Here is a 23,543-nt window from a genome sequence, read left to right on the forward strand (position 1 = left end):
CACCCAGATAGTCACCCACAACTGCAATCCTTATTGATTCAAATGGGAAGTTCTTAGAGAGGGAGAGGGAGTGAAAAGGTAGAGAGGCGGAGAGAAGGAGTAAAAAGAAGGAGAGAGGCGGAGAGAGGGGAGTAAAAAGGGAGAGAGGCGGAGAGAGGGGAGTGAAAAGGGAGAGAGGCGGAGAGAGGGGAGTGAAAAGGGAGAGAGGCGGAGAGAGGGGAGTGAAAAGGGAAAGAGGCGGAGAGAGGGAGTGAAAAGGGAGAGAGGCGGAGAAAGGGGAGTGAAAAGGGAGAGAGGGGAGTGAAAAGGGAGAGAGGCGGAGAGAGGGGAGTGAAAAGGGAGAGAGGCGGAGAGAGGGAGTGAAAAGGGAGAGAGGCGGAGAGAGGAAGTGAAAAGGGAGAGAGGCGGAGAGAGGGAGTGAAAAGGGAGAGAGGCGGAAAGAGGGAGTGAAAAGGGAGAGAGGCGGAGAGAGGGGAGTGAAAAGGGAGAGAGGCGGAGAGAGGGGAGTGAAAAGGGAGAGAGGCGGAGAGAGGGAGTGAAAAGGGAGAGAGGCGGAGAGAGGGGAGTGAAAAGGGAGAGACGGGAGTGAAAAGGGAGAGAGGCGGAGAAAGGGGAGTGAAAATGGAGAGAGGCGGAGAGAGGGAGTGAAAAGGGAGAGAGGCGGAGAGAGGGAGCGAAAAGGGAGAAAGGCGGAGAGAGGGAGTGAAAAGGGAGAGAGGCGGAGAGAGGGAGTGAAAAGGGAGAGAGGCGGAGAGAGGGAGTGAAAAGGGAGAGAGGCGGAGAGAGGGGAGTGAAAAGGGAGAGAGGCGGAGAGAGGGGAGTGAAAAGGGAAAGAGGCGGAGAGAGGGAGTGAAAAGGGAGAGAGGCGGAGAAAGGGCAGAATACCTGACCACTGTGACTGACCCAAACTTAAGGAAAGCTTTGACTATGTACAGACTCAGTGAGCATAATTGTCAAATGTGTGATTTCCTGAACTGGCACATACAAGAAAACCAGGTTTTAAAGTTCTGTTCAATAGCCATCCCATCATTACAAAACATTTGAAAGGCTAAGTCTATCATCTCCTGAGAAGTGGTAACTATTCACATGAACTTTTCAAAGAGGTTTGGTGCCCCCTGGTGGCTGAACCCGAGATCAATGAGAGATCTTGTCAGAAACAATGACACAGTCCCACTTCTCAGCTATCTTTATTTACATCAAACTAAACTAACTGCTATCTTGAAATGTTGAAAAAGTGTTTTTAAATAGCTCAGGCTGGAGAGGGGAGGGGTGCATCTCTCTAGGCCAACCAGGAGGTTAGAATACAGGACAATACCATATTAGGAACTGTTTCAGTCTGTGGTCTGTGGTCAGTCTGGAGAGGGGAGGGGTGCATCTCTCTAGGCCAACCAGGAGGTTAGAATACAGGACAATACCATATTAGGAACTGTTTCAGTCTGTGGTCTGTGGTCAGTCTGGAGAGGGGAGGGGTGCATCTCTCTAGGCCAACCAGGAGGTTAGAATACAGGACAATACCATATTAGGAACTGTTTCAGTGTAGAATCGACAGACACAAGACGGATCTAATCTACCCAGCAACCAGATGTGGACAAAGGAAAGTGCCAAGGGCCGGCAAAGGCGGGGCAAAGTTTAAACCGCGCCCAGCCTCTACTGTGATAGGCCAACAGACTCGTTGGAACTACATCATCACGGTATAAGAACAGCTGTTTACGTACTTCCTGCCAGTTCCCTGTTAACCCTGCGTGGTGATACAGCGAACCCGTATATACGAAAATTGCATTTGCCATTCATTGTTTGCGGTAATTAAACAAAATTAAAGAAAGTTAGCAGACCTTGCTTTTTAATTATCCTGACACCGGATGTGTTACACGCAGCGTTCACAAGTTATTAGCTATATGCAGTTATCTTAGCCAGCCAGCTAACATTAGCTATATGCAGTTATCTTAGCCGGCCAGCTAACATTAGCTATATGCAGTTATCTTAGCCAGCCAGCTAACGTTAGCTATATGCAGTTATCTTAGCTGGCCAGCTAACATTAGCTAAATGCAGTTATCTTAGCCAGCTAGCTAACGTTAACTATATGCAGTTATCTTAGCCAGCCAACATTAGCTATATGCAGTTATCTTAGCCAGCCAGCTAACGTTAGCTATATGCTGTTATCTTAACCAGCCAGCTAACATGAGCTATATGCAGTTATCTTAGCCGGACAGCTAACATTAGCTATATGCAAGTATCTTAGCCGGCCAGCTAAAGTTAGCTATATGGAGTTATCTTAGCCAGCCAGCTAACATTAGCTATATGCAGTTATCTTAGCCGGCCAGCTAACATGAGCTATATGCAGTTATCTTAGCCAGCCAGCTAACGTTAGCTATATGCAGTTATCTTAGCCGGCCAGCTAACGTTAGCTATATGCAGTAATCTTAGCCGGCCAGCTAACGTTAGCTATTTAGCCAACTAGCTATTAGCCTAACCAGCGTAGCCAACCAGCTAACATTAGCTATTTAGCCAGCTAGCTATTAGCCTAACCAGCGTAGCCAACCAGCTAACGTTAGCTATTTAGCCAACTTTTTTTTTTTTTTTTTTTTTTTTTTTTTTTGGGGGGGGTGGACGTAAAGGTAATGGCGGACTGAACGAAGTTATGTAGAGCACCTCAAGATAAAACATAATATTCGAAATATCTGCTAAATTAGACTAAAATATTAGCACTAAATAATCTGGTGGGTGATAACCTTCAATCTGGATAATAACACAAAACAAATCCTAAGACTAGAGACATTTATCGACAAATATTACGAAAACAAGCAACACCCAAACATGACGGAGAATAAGACAGGGGAACCGAATCAAAAACGAAAACGTGACTCCTCAACCGACACGGATGATCTAATATTCTCAACACCAGCAATGGTAAAGGTCGAAACCGATCTGTTAAAATCAATAAATGACAAACTGGGTATACTTGAATTAGTTAGTAAAGATATAAAAGACTTGAAGGCAAGCCTAGAGATGAGTGATGAAAAAGCTGCGACATTGGAGAAGGAAACACACGCGCTAAAAGTGACGGTCAATAAGATTGAAACCGAAATGAATGAATTTAAAAAGGAGAACAACGTTCTGAAAGAATGCTTACTGGACATACAAACTAGATCCATGAGAGAGAATTTGGTACTTACAGGTATCCAAGAGAAAGAAGGAGAGGTTCCTGAATCTGTAGTTAGAGAGTTCCTTTTTGCAGCGCTTCAGATTCCACGCGAAGTTATCGATAAGATTCAACTTGAACGTGTACACCGCCTCGGACAGAGAGGGCAGAGGTACGAACGCCCAATCGTTGCCAAATTTGCTTCATTTAAAGATAAAATAATGGTTAAAAGCCTGGGTAAAAGACTTGCTGGGACCAAAATTGGCATGAATGATCAGTTTCCGAAAGAAATTGCAGAACGGCGCAAAGTTCTGTATCCAATTTTCAAAGAAAATAGATTAAAAGCGAAACGAGTAGCTCTTGTCGTGGATAAACTATATATTGATAACCAGTTGTTCAGAGACACAAAGATTACTCCATGGTTATTTTAAAAATTACAAAGTTCTCATAGATGAGGAAAATAAACACAATTCAAGCCCGGTTACTGATTGTAACAATACAATACAAAATATAGCTTTTCTATAAATCTTCACATATAACTAATTGAACACAAGCACTATTTCTACATAGTGAAGATAAAAACTAAGTAAACAGAAGGCACAGTATGTGTGGATGGTGTGGTGTGTGTTTATTTTTATTTGTTATGTTTGGAAAGTTGAGTGAGTGAGTAATGAAATAGTTGCATATCCCAGAGCCAGTGTATTGCTGTGGGCCGGGTATGAGAGGGCTTTCAATGTTGTTCAAATGATGGATATACTTTTATAATGAATTATACGTCTTATTTATTTATTGTCCTATCATGGGGAACTACATTTTTAAAATAAATTATATCTAATTATTTATTATCCTATTTTAATGGTACGGTCCATGGCCCTATACCCTAGACACCCACATGAGTGGCCCAGATACTAAGGAGAAGTCCCTAACTGTTTTATGTGCATGCTGTAAACGGTCTGTATGCAGCCAAAATGAGGACAGGGACCATGAGCAGCACTGCCCCCTCAAGATTCTGAGCCTGCTTGGCAGGGTTGGTCCTGCAAAGCCAAAGCCCCCTAAAGGGAGAGCATAATAAACAAGGAAATTCTCAAAGCTGCTAATGAGAACCTTGACGACCTTGTACCTAGCCGGTGGGGATTCCGGTGGGGTGCCCCCACCCAGGCAGTGGCAGTGCTGGCAACACTAGCTGCAGTAACCCATGGGGAGGGGGTCACACTCGGACATTCAGAGAGGGGGTATATTATTGTGGCCCTGGTGGCACGAAACCAATCGGACTGCATGGAGATGCTTGGGAACATGGTCAAAATGGATGACCGTATTGTGGGTGTTTCAGGAAGAAGGTGTACATTTGACCTCCATCATCTAGGATGTGACAATGGTAAATAAATCTCTACATTTATGCTCATTTTTTGCGCGGTCTTGCAGGCCTTCTCATGCAGCTGCAACTGCAAGTACATTTGTAAATCATGACCCATCTTGAGTTGGGCTCTGGGATGGTGCAATTGTTGAGAGGGTGAGCTTATGGTTGTGTGGGGGTAAGGGCTGAATGTGTGTGGGTGTATGTGTGTATCCCACAACTGTTGCGAAGGAAGAAGTAAAAGATGTTAGGGACTATAGAGGATGATTCACAGCAATATGTAATAAAAATCGAGGTGAGGGCGATGGAAATGCATTTGGCAATGGATCTGCTTCGGTTCGGTGGATGGTGCTGTGTGCACTTTTCGAAGGATGGATCCCAGTCGGTTCGGGGCTGTGCGATGCGGGGGGTCGGGGGTGGTCTGCCGGGCATTGGGATGACAACCCAACTCGAGATGGGGGCTTTTGGCGGGTGGAATAGTGGGGACCAATTGGAGGTTTGCTTAGTGGAGATGCAAATGTCATGGTACAACTATATAGACACGCAATCATTATGTTACTTTTTAATAGGACGTTTACAAACATATTTTGATAAAAATAATTGAAAGGTGTGTCTCATTATGGTAAGTGGTGAAATAAGTATAGCCAGTTACAATTGTAATGGCTTAGCAGATAATAAGAAAAGACGATCAGTATTTACCTGGCTAAAAGAGAAGGATTATAATATCTATTGTTTACAGGAAACCCATTCGACAGTTTTAGATGAAGTTTTGTGGAAAAAGAACTGGGGGGGCAAAATATATTTCTCCCATGGGCAAAGAAATTCAAAAGGGGTGATGGTTTTAATTAATAATAACTTTGATCCAAATGTGCAACTTGTCCAAACAGATCCTCAAGGTAGATGGATTATTTTAAATATGTTATTGGACAATAAACATATATGGCTTATTAACCTATACGGTCCGAATAATGATGATCCAAGCTTCTTTGACAATATATATAAGAATGTATCAACTCTACAAGCAACACTAGACTCTATTATTATAGTGGGAGATTTTAATACGGTCTTAAATACCTCTATGGACCGGAAAGGAAATCACACTACAAACTATCACCCTCAGGCACTTAAGGAAATCAGGAATGTCATGGATGTATTGGAATTAGTGGATATATGGAGACTTAAATACCCTGACCTAGTGAGATATACATGGCGGAGGCTTAATCAAGCTAGTCGCCTTGACTACTTTCTTATATCATTCTCTCTGGCACCAAAAGTTAAAAAGTGTTTGATAGGGGACAGAATGCGGTCGGACCATCACATAATTGGCATATATATTACTCTTACAGAATTTCCACGTGGGCGAGGATATTGGAAATTTAATCAAAGCCTACTAGATGATAAATTGTTTAGAACTAGGACAGAAGAATTTATAACTGACTTTTTTAGACATAACATAGGTACAGCAGATCCCCATATTGTATGGGACACTTTTAAGTGTGCCTTTAGAGGCCATGCAATTCAGTACTCATCTATAAAACAAAAGCAATTTCGATCAAAAGAGTCCATATTAACAAAGGAAATTGAAGGACTAACAGTACAGTTAGATAACAATAAAAACGGTACCATAGAGGCACAGAATAAGTTAGAGAAAAAACAAAAAGAAATGGAGGAACTTATTCAAGAAAGATTCAGTGTAATATATTACAAAAATAAAGCGAACTGGATGGAATATGGGGAAAAATGCACCAAATTCTTTTTCAATCGTCAATATAGAAATGCTACCAAAAAAAACGTATTAAAACTTGTTACAAATGATGGAGTCATGCATGATTCACCAAATTATATTTTGAAAGAGGAAGTAAAGTACTTTAAGAATATATTTTCGTTTCAGGCTCCTCCATCTCCACTAACTGAAACTAATTGTATGGATTTTTTCCCTAATAATAATGTAAAATTAACATCTGTACAGAAAGACTCATGTGAAGGCCTAATTACAGAGGAGGAACTACTTGATGCAATTGGGGCCTTTAAGGATGGGAAAACTCCAGGACTGGATGGCATACCAGTGGAAGTATACAAACATTTTTTTGATATACTCAAAGGACCATTATTAGCTTGTTTTAACCACTCCTATATAAATGATATATTATCAGACACGCAACAAGAAGGTGTGATATCATTATTACTGAAACAGGACCCAAGTGGTATATATAAAGATCCAGTCCATTTAAAAAATTGGAGACCTCTTACACTTCAGTGTTGTGATGCAAAAATCCTAGCAAAATGCTTGGCGCATAGAATAAAAAAAGTTTTGTCAGATATTATTCATCCTAATCAGACAGGTTTTTTACATGGACGATACATTGGAGATAATATAAGGCAAGTACTGGAAACAATGGAACACTATGAAATATCGGGGACACCAGGCCTGGTTTTCATAGCTGATTTTGAAAAGGCTTTTGATAAAGTACGACTGGAGTTTATATATAAATGCCTAGAATATTTCAATTTTGGGGAATCTCTTATAAAATGGGTAAAAATTATGTATAGTAACCCTAGGTGTAAAATAGTAAATAATGGCTACATCTCAGAAAGTTTTAAACTATCTAGAGGAGTAAAACAAGGTTGTCCACTATCGGCATATCTATTTATTATTGCCATCGAAATGTTAGCTGTTAAAATTAGATCAAACATTAATATTAAGGGATTAGAAATCCAGGGCCTAAAAACTAAGGTGTCATTGTACGCTGATGATTCATGTTTTCTTTTAAAACCACAACTAGAATCTCTCCACGGCCTCTTAGAGGATCTAGATACATTTGCTATCCTCTCTGGATTAAAACCAAATTATGATAAATGTACTATATTACGTATTGGATCACAAAAAAATACACATTTTACATTGCCATGTAGTTTACCAATTAAATGGTCTGACGGTGATGTGGACATACTCGGTATACAAATCCCAAAAGAAAGAAATGATCTCACTCCAATAAATTTTTATAGAAAGTTAGCAAAAATAGATAAGATCTTGCTACCATGGAAAGGAAAATACCTGTCTATTTGTGGGAAAATCACCCTGATTAACTCTTTAATCATATCACAGTTTACCTATTTGCTTATGGTTTTGCCTACACCTAGTGACCTGCTTTTTAAATTATATGAACAAAAAATATTCAATTTTATTTGGAACGGCAAGCCAGATAAAATTAAAAGGGCCTATTTATATAACGAATATGAATTCGGAGGGCAGAAATTATTAAATATTAAAGCATTAGACCTCTCACTAAAGGCATCAGTCATACAAAAGTTATACTTAAATCCAAACTGGTTCTCTAGTAGATTGGTACGAATGTCTCATCCTATGTTCAAGAAGGACCTTTTTCCCTTTATTCAGATTACACCTGCTCACTTTCGGTTGCTTGAAAAGGAAATAATTTCCAAAATATCTTTATTTTTTAAACAAGCCTTAGAAAGTTGGTTGCAATTTCAGCTTAATCCACCTGAAAGGACGGAACAAATAGTACAACAAATCTTGTGGTTAAATTCAAATATAGTAATTGATAAAAAAACTGTATTTATCGAAGAAATGTTTAAAAAAGGTATAATTTTTGTGAATGATATCATAAATAGGACTGGTGGAGTAATGTCACACATGCAGCTAACACAGACATATGGAAATGTCTGCTCTACCCAAAATTACAACCAATTAATTGCGGCATTACCACAAAAATGGAAGAGGCAGGTGGAAGGGGATAAAAGTAAGGAACTTGTATGTCGGCCTTATATTAAAGAACATAAATGGTTAAAGAAAAGTGTGATAAATAAAAACATATACCAATTTCATTTAAGGACCAAAAAACTTACAGCTGTGCCATATAAATTGCAAAATAGTTGGGAAGAGATTTTCGATGTACCCATTCCATGGCACATGGTTTATGAATTGATACGCAAAACAACGCCGGATTCAAAACTTCGAATTTTTCAATTTAAATTATTGTACAAAATTCTTGCAACTAATAGAATGTTATATATATGGGGGATACAATCTTCCCAGCTCTGTAGATTCTGCTGTGAGGAGGCAGAGTCATTAGACCATTTATTTTGGTATTGTCCGCATGTAGCTCGTTTTTGGTCACAGGTCCAGGAATGGTTGAAGAATTGCAACATTTGCGTAGAACTAACGCTACAGATAGCAATACTGGGGGATTTGAAAAGCCATAGTCAATCAATCAATAATATAATAATTATTTTAGCAAAAATGTTTATTTTTAATTTACAATCCGTGGAAGCTATGAGAATAGGACGATTCAAATCTTTTGTGAAGCATCACAGCACAGTTGAAAAATATATGGCAAATAAAAATCCGAAATGGATGATTTTGGAAGATAGATGGGAAAGGTTGAGTGGAGCTGAAGGGTGGGACTAATAACAAGATAAACAATGTAGGGCATACGGGATCTGTGTATAGGTGCGGAGCTATTGTGAAATAGCACAGTTACAAGTGGAAATCAAACTGGATGGACAACAGAAATAGAGGAAGGACTAAGAACAAACAAGAGAGAACTATTATAAAGTAGACTGTGTCTGTAAAATGTGTATAAGATGTATAAATTGAAGGTAAAAACAGAAATGTTTATCAGTTTACTCCAATTGGGGGATCGGTGGTAGGGTTTGCGGGGAATAATAATAAAGGTATACTCCTTAAAAAAAGTATGTATGTCTATGTAGGTATGTGTATGTATATATGTGTATATGTATGCATACGTGAATGGATATATATATTTACCCAAAAAAATATGGGGGATTGGAAATGATGCAGACAATTACATTGGAAGCAACATTCTTTCCGCAATATTAAGCTATTTAGCCAACTAGCTTTTAGCCTAACCAGCGTAGCCAACCAGCTAACATGAGCTATTTAGCCAACTAGCTATTAGCCTAACCAGCGTAGCCAACCAGCTAACGTTAGCTATTTAGCCAACTAGCTATTACATTTAACATTTAACATTAACATATATAGCCCATCTATAATTTTGTCCAAACAACTACCTCTTTCCCTACTGTATTTATTTATTTAGCTCCTTTGCACCCCATTATTTCTATCTCTACTTTGCACATTCTACCACTGCAAATCTACCATTCCAGTGTTTTACTTGCTATATTGTATTTACTTCGCCACCATGGCCTTTTTTTTGCCTTCACCTCCCTTATCTCACCTCACTTGCTCACATTGTATATAGACTTATTTTTCTACTGTATTATTGACTGTATGTTTGTTTTACTCCATGTGTAACTCTGTGTTGTTGTATGTGTCGAACTGCTTTGTTTTATCTTGGCCAGGTCGCAGTTGTAAATGAGAACTTGTTCTCAACTGGCCGACTTGGTTAAATAAAGGGGAAATAAATAACACATAATAATACAAAAATGTAGCAGCAGTATAGACCTAGTCTGTTCATTATATACATCTAAATGATGTATTGTTACACCATGTAGGAGCAGTATAGACCTAGTCTGTTCATTATATACATCTACATGATGTAATGTTACACCATGTAGGAGCAGTATAGACCTAGTCTGTTCATTATATACATCTATATGATGTGTTGTTACACCACGTAGGAGCAGTATGGACCTAGTCTGTTCACTATATACATCTAGATGATGTATTGTTACACCATGTAGGAGCAGTATGGACCTAGTCTGTTCACTATATACATCTATATTATGTGTTGTTACACCATGTAGGAGCAGTATGGACCTAGTCTGTTCACTATATACATCTATATGATTGTTGTTACACCATGTATGGAGCAGTATGGACCTAGTCTGTTCACTATATACATCTACATGATGTATTGTTACACCATGTAGGACCAGGTATAGACCTAGTCTGTTCATTATATACATCTACATGATGTATTGTTACACCATGTAGGAGCAGTATAGACCTACAGTGGCTAGTAATGAAATTACGAGTTTTAATCACTTAATAATTCACAAACAAAATATATATCAGAAAAATCACAAGAACTAATTGTTAGCTCCAACATTACTTGTTACTTCTGTGAACTTTCATTATCCTCCCTCCTCACAAATCCAAATGTGAAAATATCTGAAAGTTATGTAGGTTTTTGGTAACGGAATTACAAGGCACAAGTCAATATTCCTTAAACGATTTCTCCAAACCAAAATGTAAGTGTTGATATTAGTAGTCAGGGGTCTTTACGTCAACATTATTATTTTTAATGTAATTCTGATATTTGACCTTTTATGACTTTTTCTGGTGATCTGGCCTTTCCAGCTTCAGTCTGAATCACACCCATGATGAGAGGAGGTTTACTGGACACACAGGGAGAAACTACAGTCTGAATCACACCCATGATGAGAGGAGGTTTACTGGACACACAGGGAGAAACTACAGTCTGAATCAGCCATGATGAGAGGAGGTTTACTGGACACACAGGGAGAAACTACAGTCTGAATCACCCCATGATGAGAGGAGGTTTACTGGACACACAGGGAGAAACTACAGTCTGAATCACACCCATGATGAGAGGAGGTTTACTGGACACACAGGGAGAAACTACAGTCTGAATCACACCCATGATGAGAGGAGGTTTACTGGACACACAGGGAGAAACTACAGTCTGAATCACACCCACGATGAGAGGAGGTTTACTGGACACACAGGGAGAAACTACAGTCTGAATCACCCCCATGATGAGAGGAGGTTTACTGGACACACAGGGAGAAACTACAGTCTGAATCATACCCATGATGAGAGGAGGTTTACTGGACACACAGGGAGAAACTACAGTCTGAATCACACCCATGATGAGAGGAGGTTTACTGGACACACAGGGAGAAACTACAGTCTGAATCACACCCATGATGAGAGGAGGTTTACTGGACACACAGGGAGAAACTACAGTCTGAATCATACCCATGATGAGAGGAGGTTTACTGGACACACAGGGAGAAACTACAGTCTGAATCACCCCATGATGAGAGGAGGTTTACTGGACACACAGGGAGAAACTACAGTCTGAATCACACTCCATGATGAGAGGAGGTTTACTGGACAACACAGGGAGAAACTACAGTCTGAATCACCCCCATGATGAGAGGAGGTTTACTGGACACACAGGGAGAAACTACAGTCTGAATCACACCCATGATGAGAGGAGGTTTACTGGACACACAGGGAGAAACTACAGTCTGAATCACACCCATGATGAGAGGAGGTTTACTGGACACACAGGGAGAAACTACAGTCTGAATCACACCCATGATGAGAGGAGGTTTACTGGACACACAGGGAGAAACTACAGTCTGAATCACACCCATGATGAGAGGAGGTTTACTGGACACACAGGGAGAAACTACAGTCTGAATCACACCCATGATGAGAGGAGGTTTACTGGACACACAGGGAGAAACTACAGTCTGAATCACACCCACGATGAGAGGAGGTTTACTGGACACACAGGGAGAAACTACAGTCTGAATCACACCCATGATGAGAGGAGGTTTACTGGACACACAGGGAGAACTACAGTCTGAATCATCACCCATGATGAGAGGAGGTTTACTGGACACACAGGGAGAAACTACAGTCTGAATCACACCCATGATGAGAGGAGGTTTACTGGACACACAGGGAGAAACTACAGTCTGAATCACACCCATGATGAGAGGAGGTTTACTGGACACACAGGGAGAAACTACAGTCTGAATCACTACCCATGATGAGAGGAGGTTTACTGGACACACAGGGAGAAACTACAGTCTGAATCACCCCATGATGAGAGGAGGTTTACTGGACACACAGGGAGAAACTACAGTCTGAATCACACCCATGATGAGAGGAGGTTTACTGGACACACAGGGAGAAACTACAGTCTGAATCACCCCCATGATGAGAGGAGGTTTACTGGACACACAGGGAGAAACTACAGTCTGAATCACACCATGATGAGAGGAGGTTTACTGGACACACAGGGAGAAACTACAGTCTGAATCACACCCATGATGAGAGGAGGTTTACTGGACACACAGGGAGAAACTACAGTCTGAATCACACCCATGATGAGAGGAGGTTTACTGGACACACAGGGAGAAACTACAGTCTGAATCACACCCATGATGAGAGGAGGTTTACTGGACACACAGGGAGAAACTACAGTCTGAATCACACCCATGATGAGAGGAGGTTTACTGGACACACAGGGAGAAACTACAGTCTGAATCACATCCATAATGAGAGGAGGTTTACTGGACACACAGGGAGAAACTACAGTCTGAATCACACCCATGATGAGAGGAGGTTTACTGGACACACAGGGAGACACTACAGTCTGAATCACACCCATGATGAGAGGAGGTTTACTGGACACACAGGGAGACACTACAGTCTGAATCACACCCACGATGAGAGGAGGTTTACTGGACACACAGGGAGAAACTACAGTCTGAATCACACCCATGATGAGAGGAGGTTTACTGGACACACAGGGAGACACTACAGTCTGAATCACACCCACGATGAGAGGAGGTTTACTGGACACACAGGGAGAAACTACAGTCTGAATCACACCCATGATGAGAGGAGGTTTACTGGACACACAGGGAGAAACTACAGTCTGAATCACACCCATGATGAGAGGAGGTTTACTGGACACACAGGGAGAAACTACAGTCTGAATCACCCCATGATGAGAGGAGGTTTACTGGACACACAGGGAGAAACTACAGTCTGAATCACCCCCATGATGAGAGGAGGTTTACTGGACACACAGGGAGAAACTACAGTCTGAATCACCCCCATGATGAGAGGAGGTTTACTGGACACACAGGAGAAACTACAGTCTGAATCACCCCCATGATGAGAGGAGGTTTACTGGACACACAGGGAGAAACTACAGTCTGAATCACCCCCATGATGAGAGGAGGTTTACTGGACACACAGGGAGAAACTACAGTCTGAATCACCCCCATGATGAGAGGAGGTTTACTGGACACACAGGGAGAAACTACAGTCTGAATCACACCCATGATGAGAGGAGGTTTACTGGACACACAGGGAGAAACTACAGTCTGAATCACACCCATGATGAAAGGAGGTTTACTGGACACACAGGGAGAAACTACAGTCTGAATCAGCCATGATGAGAGGAGGTTTACTGGACACACAGGGAGAAACTACAGTCTGAATCACACCCATGATGAGAGGAGGTTTACTGGACACACAGGGAGAAACTACAGTCTGAATCACACCCATGATGAGAGGAGGTATACTGGACACACAGGGAGAAACTACAGTCTGAATCAGCCATGATGAGAGGAGGTTTACTGGACACACAGGGAGAAACTACAGTCTGAATCATACCCATGATGAGAGGAGGTTTACTGGACACACAGGGAGAAACTACAGTCTGAATCACCCCATGATGAGAGGAGGTTTACTGGACACACAGGGAGAAACTACAGTCTGAATCACACTCATGATGAGAGGAGGTTTACTGGACACACAGGGAGAAACTACAGTCTGAATCACCCCCATGATGAGAGGAGGTTTACTGGACACACAGGGAGAAACTACAGTCTGAATCACACCCATGATGAGAGGAGGTTTACTGGACACACAGGGAGAAACTACAGTCTGAATCACACCCATGATGAGAGGAGGTTTACTGGACACACAGGGAGAAACTACAGTCTGAATCACACCCATGATGAGAGGAGGTTTACTGGACACACAGGGAGAAACTACAGTCTGAATCACACCCATGATGAGAGGAGGTTTACTGGACACACAGGGAGAAACTACAGTCTGAATCACACCCATGATGAGAGGAGGTTTACTGGACACACAGGGAGAAACTACAGTCTGAATCACATCCATAATGAGAGGAGGTTTACTGGACACACAGGGAGAAACTACAGTCTGAATCACACCCATGATGAGAGGAGGTTTACTGGACACACAGGGAGACACTACAGTCTGAATCACACCCATGATGAGAGGAGGTTTACTGGACACACAGGGAGACACTACAGTCTGAATCACACCCACGATGAGAGGAGGTTTACTGGACACACAGGGAGAAACTACAGTCTGAATCACACCCATGATGAGAGGAGGTTTACTGGACACACAGGGAGACACTACAGTCTGAATCACACCCACGATGAGAGGAGGTTTACTGGACACACAGGGAGAAACTACAGTCTGAATCACACCCATGATGAGAGGAGGTTTACTGGACACACAGGGAGAAACTACAGTCTGAATCACACCCATGATGAGAGGAGGTTTACTGGACACACAGGGAGAAACTACAGTCTGAATCACCCCCATGATGAGAGGAGGTTTACTGGACACACAGGGAGAAACTACAGTCTGAATCACCCCCATGATGAGAGGAGGTTTACTGGACACACAGGGAGAAACTACAGTCTGAATCACCCCCATGATGAGAGGAGGTTTACTGGACACACAGGGAGAAACTACAGTCTGAATCACCCCCATGATGAGAGGAGGTTTACTGGACACACAGGGAGAAACTACAGTCTGAATCACCCCCATGATGAGAGGAGGTTTACTGGACACACAGGGAGAAACTACAGTCTGAATCACCCCCATGATGAGAGGAGGTTTACTGGACACACAGGGAGAAACTACAGTCTGAATCACACCCATGATGAGAGGAGGTTTACTGGACACACAGGGAGAAACTACAGTCTGAATCACACCCATGATGAAAGGAGGTTTACTGGACACACAGGGAGAAACTACAGTCTGAATCAGCCATGATGAGAGGAGGTTTACTGGACACACAGGGAGAAACTACAGTCTGAATCACACCCATGATGAGAGGAGGTTTACTGGACACACAGGGAGAAACTACAGTCTGAATCACACCCATGATGAGAGGAGGTATACTGGACACACAGGGAGAAACTACAGTCTGAATCAGCCATGATGAGAGGAGGTTTACTGGACACACAGGGAGAAACTACAGTCTGAATCACCCCCATGATGAGAGGAGGTTTACTGGACACACAGGGAGAAACTACAGTCTGAATCACACCCATGATGAGAGGAGGTTTACTGGACACACAGGGAGAAACTACAGTCTGAATCACCCCCATGATGAGAGGAGGTTTACTGGACACACAGGGAGAAACTACAGTCTGAATCACCCCCATGATGAGAGGAGGTATACTGGACACACAGGGAGAAACTACAGTCTGAATCACACCCATGATGAGAGGAGGTTTACTGGACACACAGGGAGACACTACAGTCTGAATCACACCCATGATGAGAGGAGGTTTACTGGACACACAGGGAGAAACTACAGTCTGAATCACACCCATGATGAGAGGAGGTATTACTGGACACACAGGGAGAAACTACAGTCTGAATCACACCCATGATGAGAGGAGGTTTACTGGACACACAGGGAGACACTACAGTCTGAATCACACCCATGATGAGAGGAGGTTTACTGGACACACAGGGAGACACTACAGTCTGAATCACACCCATGATGAGAGGAGGTTTACTGGACACACAGGGAGACACTACAGTCTGAATCACACCCATGATGAGAGGAGGTTTACTGGACACACAGGGAGACACTACAGTCTGAATCACACCCATGATGAGAGGAGGTTTACTGGACACACAGGGAGACACTACAGTCTGAATCACACCCATGATGAGAGGAGGTTTACTGGACACACAGGGAGAAACTACAGTCTGAATCACAGCCCATGATGAGAGGAGGTTTACTGGACACACAGGGAGAAACTACAGTCTGAATCACACCCATGATGAGAGGAGGTTTACTGGACACACAGGGAGAAACTACAGTCTGAATCACACCCATGATGAGAGGAGGTTTACTGGACACACAGGGAGAAACTACAGTCTGAATCACACCCATGATGAGAGGAGGTTTACTGGACACACAGGGAGAAACTACAGTCTGAATCACACCCATGATGAGAGGAGGTTTACTGGACACACAGGGAGAAACTACAGTCTGAATCACACCCATGATGAGAGGAGGTTTACTGGACACACAGGGAGACACTACAGTCTGAATCACACCCACGATGAGAGGAGGTTTACTGGACACACAGGGAGAAACTACAGTCTGAATCACACCCATGATGAGAGGAGGTTTACTGGACACACAGGGAGAAACTACAGTCTGAATCACACCCATGATGAGAGGAGGTTTACTGGACACACAGGGAGAAACTACAGTCTGAATCACACCCACGATGAGAGGAGGTTTACTGGACACACAGGGAGAAACTACAGTCTGAATCACACCCATGATGAGAGGAGGTTTACTGGACACACAGGGAGAAACTACAGTCTGAATCACACCCATGATGAGAGGAGGTTTACTGGACACACAGGGAGAAACTACAGTCTGAATCACACCCATGATGAGAGGAGGTTTACTGGACACACAGGGAGAAACTACAGTCTGAATCACACCCATGATGAGAGGAGGTTTACTGGACACACAGGGAGAAACTACAGTCTGAATCACACCCATGATGAGAGGAGGTTTACTGGACACACAGGGAGAAACTACAGTCTGAATCACACCCATGATGAGAGGAGGTTTACTGGACACACAGGGAGAAACTACAGTCTGAATCACACCCATGATGAGAGGAGGTTTACTGGACACACAGGGAGAAACTACAGTCTGAATCACACCCATGATGAGAGGAGGTTTACTGGACACACAGGGAGAAACTACAGTCTGAATCACACCCATGATGAGAGGAGGTTTACTGGACACACAGGGAGACACTACAGTCTGAATCACACCCATGATGAGAGGAGGTTTACTGGACACACAGGAGACACTACAGTCTGAATCACACCCATGATGAGAGGAGGTTTACTGGACACACAGGGAGACACTACAGTCTGAATCACACCCATGATGAGAGGAGGTTTACTGGACACACAGGGAGAAACTACAGTCTGAATCACACCCATGATGAGAGGAGGTTTACTGGACACACAGGGAGAAACTACAGTCTGAATCACACCCATGATGAGAGGAGGTTTACTGGACACACAGGGAGAAACTACAGTCTGAATCACACCCCACTGATGAGAGGAGGTTTACTGGACACACAGGGAGAAACTACAGTCTGAATCACACCCATGATGAGAGGAGGTTTTACTGGACACACAGGGAGAAGAACTACAGTCTGAATCACACCCATGATGAGAGGAGGTTATACTGGACACACAGGGAGAAACTACAGTCTGAATCACACCCATGATGAGAGGAGGTTTACTGGACACACAGGGAGAAACTACAGTCTGAATCACACCCATGATGAGAGGAGGTTTACTGGACACACAGGGAGAAACTACAGTCTGAATCAGCCATGATGAGAGGAGGTTTACTGGACACACAGGGAGAAACTACAGTCTGAATCAGCCATGATGAGAGGAGGTTTACTGGACACACAGGGAGAAACTACAGTCTGAATCACACCCATGATGAGAGGAGGTATACTGGACACACAGGGAGAAACTACAGTCTGAATCACCCCCATGATGAGAGGAGGTTTACTGGACACACAGGGAGAAACTACAGTCTGAATCACACCCATGATGAGAGGAGGTTTACTGGACACACAGGGAGAAACTACAGTCTGAATCACACCCATGATGAGAGGAGGTATACTGGACACACAGGGAGAAACTACAGTCTGAATCACCCCCATGATGAGAGGAGGTTTACTGGACACACAGGGAGAAACTACAGTCTGAATCACACCCATGATGAGAGGAGGTTTACTGGACACACAGGGAGAAACTACAGTCTGAATCACACCCATGATGAGAGGAGGTTTACTGGACACACAGGGAGACACTACAGTCTGAATCACCCCCATGATGAGAGGAGGTTTACTGGACACACAGGGAGAAACTACAGTCTGAATCACACCCATGATGAGAGGAGGTTACTGGACACACAGGGAGAAACTACAGTCTGAATCACACCCATGATGAGAGGAGGTTTACTGGACACACAGGGAGAAACTACAGTCTGAATCACACCCACGATGAGAGGAGGTTTACTGGACACACAGGGAGAAACTACAGTCTGAATCACACCCATGATGAGAGGAGGTTTACTGGACACACAGGGAGAAACTACAGTCTGAATCACACCCACTGATGAGAGGAGGTTTACTGGACACACAGGGAGACACTACAGTCTGAATCACCCCCATGATGAGAGGAGGTTTACTGGACACACAGGGAGAAACTACAGTCTGAATCACACCCACGATGAGAGGAGGTTTACTGGACACACAGGGAGAAACTACAGTCTGAATCACCCCCATGATGAGAGGAGGTTTACTGGACACACAGGGAGAAACTACAGTCTGAATCACACCCATGATGAGAGGAGGTTTACTGGACACACAGGGAGAAACTACAGTCTGAATCACACCCATGATGAGAGGAGGTTTACTGGACACACAGGGAGACACTACAGTCTGAATCACACCCACGATGAGAGGAGGTTTACTGGACACACAGGGAGAAACTACAGTCTGAATCACACCCATGATGAGAGGAGGTTTACTGGACACACAGGGAGAAACTACAGTCTGAATCACCCCCATGATGAGAGGAGGTTTACTGGACACACAGGGAGACACTACAGTCTGAATCACACCCATGATGAGAGGAGGTTTACTGGACACACAGGGAGAAACTACAGTCTGAATCACACCCATGATGAGACTACCTTTAAAGGTTTGGTATTTGTTAGTGTTTAGGTTAGAGTCAGTTTCAAGTTTTGGCCAGACGGGCTGTCAATGGGATGTTGGTCTGAAAAGTCCATTTAGTCTTTCCCTTCTCAAACCTGTCCTCCCCCTAACCAGTTCATATCATGTATTCCTCCACCAGCACACCTCATTCACTAATCAGAGGTTTGATAATTAGTTGACCAGTGGTACAAAGGGGACTGGATCTAGGTGAACTATGTGGAGTGTCTTCCAGGGACAGTACAGTACAGACTGACAAGATTACAACAGTGTAGTTTACTCAACTCATTCAAACTATCATGACTATTGTTTAGAGAGAAGATCTGCACAAGGGCATAAAGTGTAAGATATAGCAAGAGAGGACAATATGGTGCAAGGCAGCCAAAGTGGAATCAAAAGTCATAGGCCTAATCATCAATCAAATATGAACTATAAAACCAAAATATAATCTACATATAAAGACAACATGTCATCTACATGTGTTATAGAAAAGCTCCCTTCTCACATCCCAGGTCACATATAAAGACACCATGTCATCTACATGTGTTATAGAAAAGCTCCCTTCTCACATCCCAGGTCATGTTTGGACTAGAACGTGACAACTCAACGGGCTATGCGCATCTCCCCAATAGCCGACAGACAACTTTCCTGAGTGCAATGTCATTAATGTGACAGATATGTGTACAGTATAATAAGCATAGCGAAGAAGAAAAATATCCTACTTCTGACGCACAGCAGAGACATCGCTGCTGAGATTTCCCCTGGAGCAAGAGTCCCTCAAGAATTTACAAACACTCATTGCGTTTCAATGAATGTACTCCCCAAACGCTTGTTGCATCGTAAACTATCCTCGCAGTCCCTTGGGAGTTCAGCGGATGGATGATGCGCCGCTGCCATTTACTTGGATGAGAAGTTGGACGAACGCTCCTCCAGCTGACGGTACGCAATGGTGGAGAACTACAGCGTGGTGATGTGTCGTTCACGAACGAACGGATCTTTTTGAACGGATCTTTTTGTTGAACGTCTGGAGCCGCATTGCATCGGTGAAAGAGCCATTCATCTGTCTCTCTGATTTGCATACTGCTACTAGTGCTTGTTGAGCTCAGAACAACGTTTTTCTACAGATAAGTTACAACATCATTATCTAAAGGGGGTGAATCCTCACTGCAGAAACAATAAATAGTGTGGAGAGCGGGTCAATCTGGTCCACGAGGATTTATTTCATGCTTAAAAACGAATTCTTCATTTTTTACCCGCATTTCACGATCTGACTTAATGGTAGCCTACCTTTTGGCTTTTACATTGAATATTTGCAATTTTTTCATTGTTCTAGATTTATTTTAAGCATTTTAAAGGTAGATCCGTTTATGAGCCAAATGAACCCGCTCTTTTACTTGAACGGAGCCAAATGTGCCGGCTCACCGAATAGACTCAGAAAGCCCATCACTACTACAGCGGAGAGGTCAAATCCAAACAGAGCACCACAATCAACAGGCAGGCGGTTATTGGGATTTGACTGTCACAGGGACCAACTAATAAGAGGTTATAATTCATTGGAATTGTTGTGATTGTATGTTTGTCTGTACAGTTATGGCTGTCCTGTTATTATTTTGTGTCTTGATCAATAATGAGTAGCTAAACCATATCGACTTTTGGACACTGATGCGCAGGAGAACCCCTAGCTGTCAATCAAGCAGGCGCCGGTGAACGGATTATGACGCTCGAGCGTTCCAAATGACGCAACAATACAGTTCCAGAACAGAGAAAGTTAATGCCGAAGATGTTGTTCGGTTCCACACTAAAACTGCTGTTTGACAAGTGTGATTTGAGGTGAGTCAAATATTTACAAAAGTTTACAATACATTAACCATCCGCTAGCCTACTTAACCTATAATTCTGTCATGGTAAGATAACACATGTGAAAGTGAACGTAAATGTATTTGAAATATTTTTTATGCCATTATCTAGCTAGCCTTATAAAATACAATTATTAATTATGGAATTGTTTTTTTCTGTTGCTATCAATCAATCCATCTGTATTTACTCTTCTGTCTGTTTGTCTTGTTGACTTATCTGTCTGTCTGTCTGTGTACTGTCTAGCCAGCATATGCCAGAAAGGTTCTTTCACATAGGCTCATATTCACAAAGTCTCATAGAAGGAGTGCTGATCAATAATCCGTTTTGTCTTTTAAATCAAACTGAATCCGTTTTGATGGACAGGAGGGGACCTGATCCGAGATCAGCACTCCTACCCTGAAACACTTTGTGAACACAATCCAGGTGTACTGTGATTATGAAGTTGTGATGAGGTATTATTATATTAGTCGGGCTGATGCATGATGGGTTGTAGGCTAGAGCTTGAGTACTGTAGTCTGAAGGCTGTTTCTGAATTCACTGACCTGGTGAGTAAATGTTGTGTACAATGGCGCCATCTAGTGACATAAACATAGAAACACACATTGTTGCTGAACGAAGGCATCTCTTTATTTTCCAGAAATAAAACTTGTAGACCTTTCCTGCAGTCTCTGAGGAGATGGACACCTCTTCTTCTTCTGGACGATCTCCGTCTCCTACTGGGACTGTCTTCTTACCCCCTCCTATCATGTGGAACAGTCTGTAAGTCATTCATCACATAACCTAGCTCTGGTCCAGGGCATTATGTGCGGCTTGCTGAAGGAAGGCTCAGTGTCTGCAAGCTGTACTTAACGCCCTGGGCCAGAGCTACACATTACCCACCTCTGGCCATCATGGACAGTCAACTCATCACATTCACGTACTGTAAGTCACAGTTGAGTGAGTTGTGTGATTAAAGGCAGTTTAATTGAGCAGAAGTTTCATTATTATTGTAATATTGTAGTAAATTGTCTGAGTTCACTTCCTAAATAATGTGTTGACATTCCTTTGCACCCAGCTACAAGCAGGCAGAGATGGAGGTTCAGTTCCTGAGGGAAGAGAAGAAGACCTGTACAGAGAAGGAAGCCCACATGCTTGAGTTGAGGGGGAAGGATCGAACGATCTGAAATCAGAAGAAGGAGATGGACAGACTTCAAGTGTGCCTCTGGGAGGAGGAAAAGAAGAAGAGGAATGGTGGAACGGAGAAGGACGAGATGATTGAACAATTACAGTCTGAGACAGACCATCTCAGAGCCCTTTTGAAAGATGAAAGGAGGAGAAGAAGAGTAGAAAGGGGTATTATGAAAGAGTGGAAGGCTGAGATCCTGAGACTGAGGGAGGCAGAGAGCCACAGGGAGGCAGAGAGACAGAGAGAAGCAGAGAGAAGCAGAGAGAAGCAGCGAGACAGAGAGAAGCAGAGAGGCAGAGAGAGCCACAGAATGGGAGAACCAGAGAAAAATGCAGGAAGTCAACAGACTCAAACAACTGCTGGAGCTGCTGATGGTGGACCTACAACTGGCCCACGTAAGACATGTCATTGTTATTATTAAAAGGCAGTGTATATTCACCCGGCTGAAAATGAATGGCGGCAGTATGCTAACCCAATGTTAACTTTTATGCCTTTCCTAAACGTTAACCCTTACCTTAACCTCACTGAAACTATACCTAACCTTTACCATAACCCAACCCTAGGTCCTAAACCTAACCTTCATTTATCTCAACCCCTACGCCTTTCTTCTGCCGGTTGAATATCCACTTCCTTATTAACGTCATTACTGTTGTTGTTGTTGACAACTGTATCTGTGCAGGTTGTAAATAATTGCATTAGTGAAACATCATTTGTAGGAGTAATTTCTACAAGCAGAAACATCAGAGGCAACATTAAATTGCAACGGGAATTTCTCAAACCCCTAACTGAATGGGCAAGCTAGTTGTGTGTTTGTATTTGTACACATTTTGGACATAATTGATTCCATAAAATGTCTCATAATTTTTTCAAACCATGTCAATACATTAATTGACAATGAATTGTCCAGATGAATTGATCAAAATGACCCTGCTATTGATGTTGTTCAGTGTTTGATTCAATTACCTAGGTCTAAGTTGTATTTCTATGTATCATTCTCTGCAAATGCTTTGAAAGTATGTCTTGGTCATAGATTATCACTAATTTAACCTTTTAAATTTAAGCAAGAGATAGAGAGATTGAGGCTATGGCAGAAAGTCATGGAGGATCAGCGACCAAGACTGGCCTGGAACAACAAACCTATTGAGACAGAAAGAGAGAGGGAAAGAGAGAGGGAAAAAGAGAAAGAAAGG

General features: G+C 42.7%; 1 long non-coding RNA gene across 1 annotated transcript; it reads left to right on the top strand.

Moving 5' to 3' along the window:
- Positions 1 to 21,041: 21,041 nt before the first annotated feature.
- On the top strand, positions 21,042 to 22,567 carry LOC120042306. The gene is made up of 3 exons (XR_005476058.1): positions 21,042 to 21,161; positions 21,826 to 21,947; positions 22,243 to 22,567. It is a non-coding gene; the product is annotated as an uncharacterized LOC120042306 (long non-coding RNA).
- The last annotated feature ends 976 nt before the right edge of the window (positions 22,568 to 23,543 follow it).

The sequence above is a fragment of the Salvelinus namaycush genome, unplaced genomic scaffold (genome assembly GCF_016432855.1).
Source record: "Salvelinus namaycush isolate Seneca unplaced genomic scaffold, SaNama_1.0 Scaffold65, whole genome shotgun sequence".
In the NCBI taxonomy this organism is placed as follows: domain Eukaryota; kingdom Metazoa; phylum Chordata; class Actinopteri; order Salmoniformes; family Salmonidae; genus Salvelinus; species Salvelinus namaycush.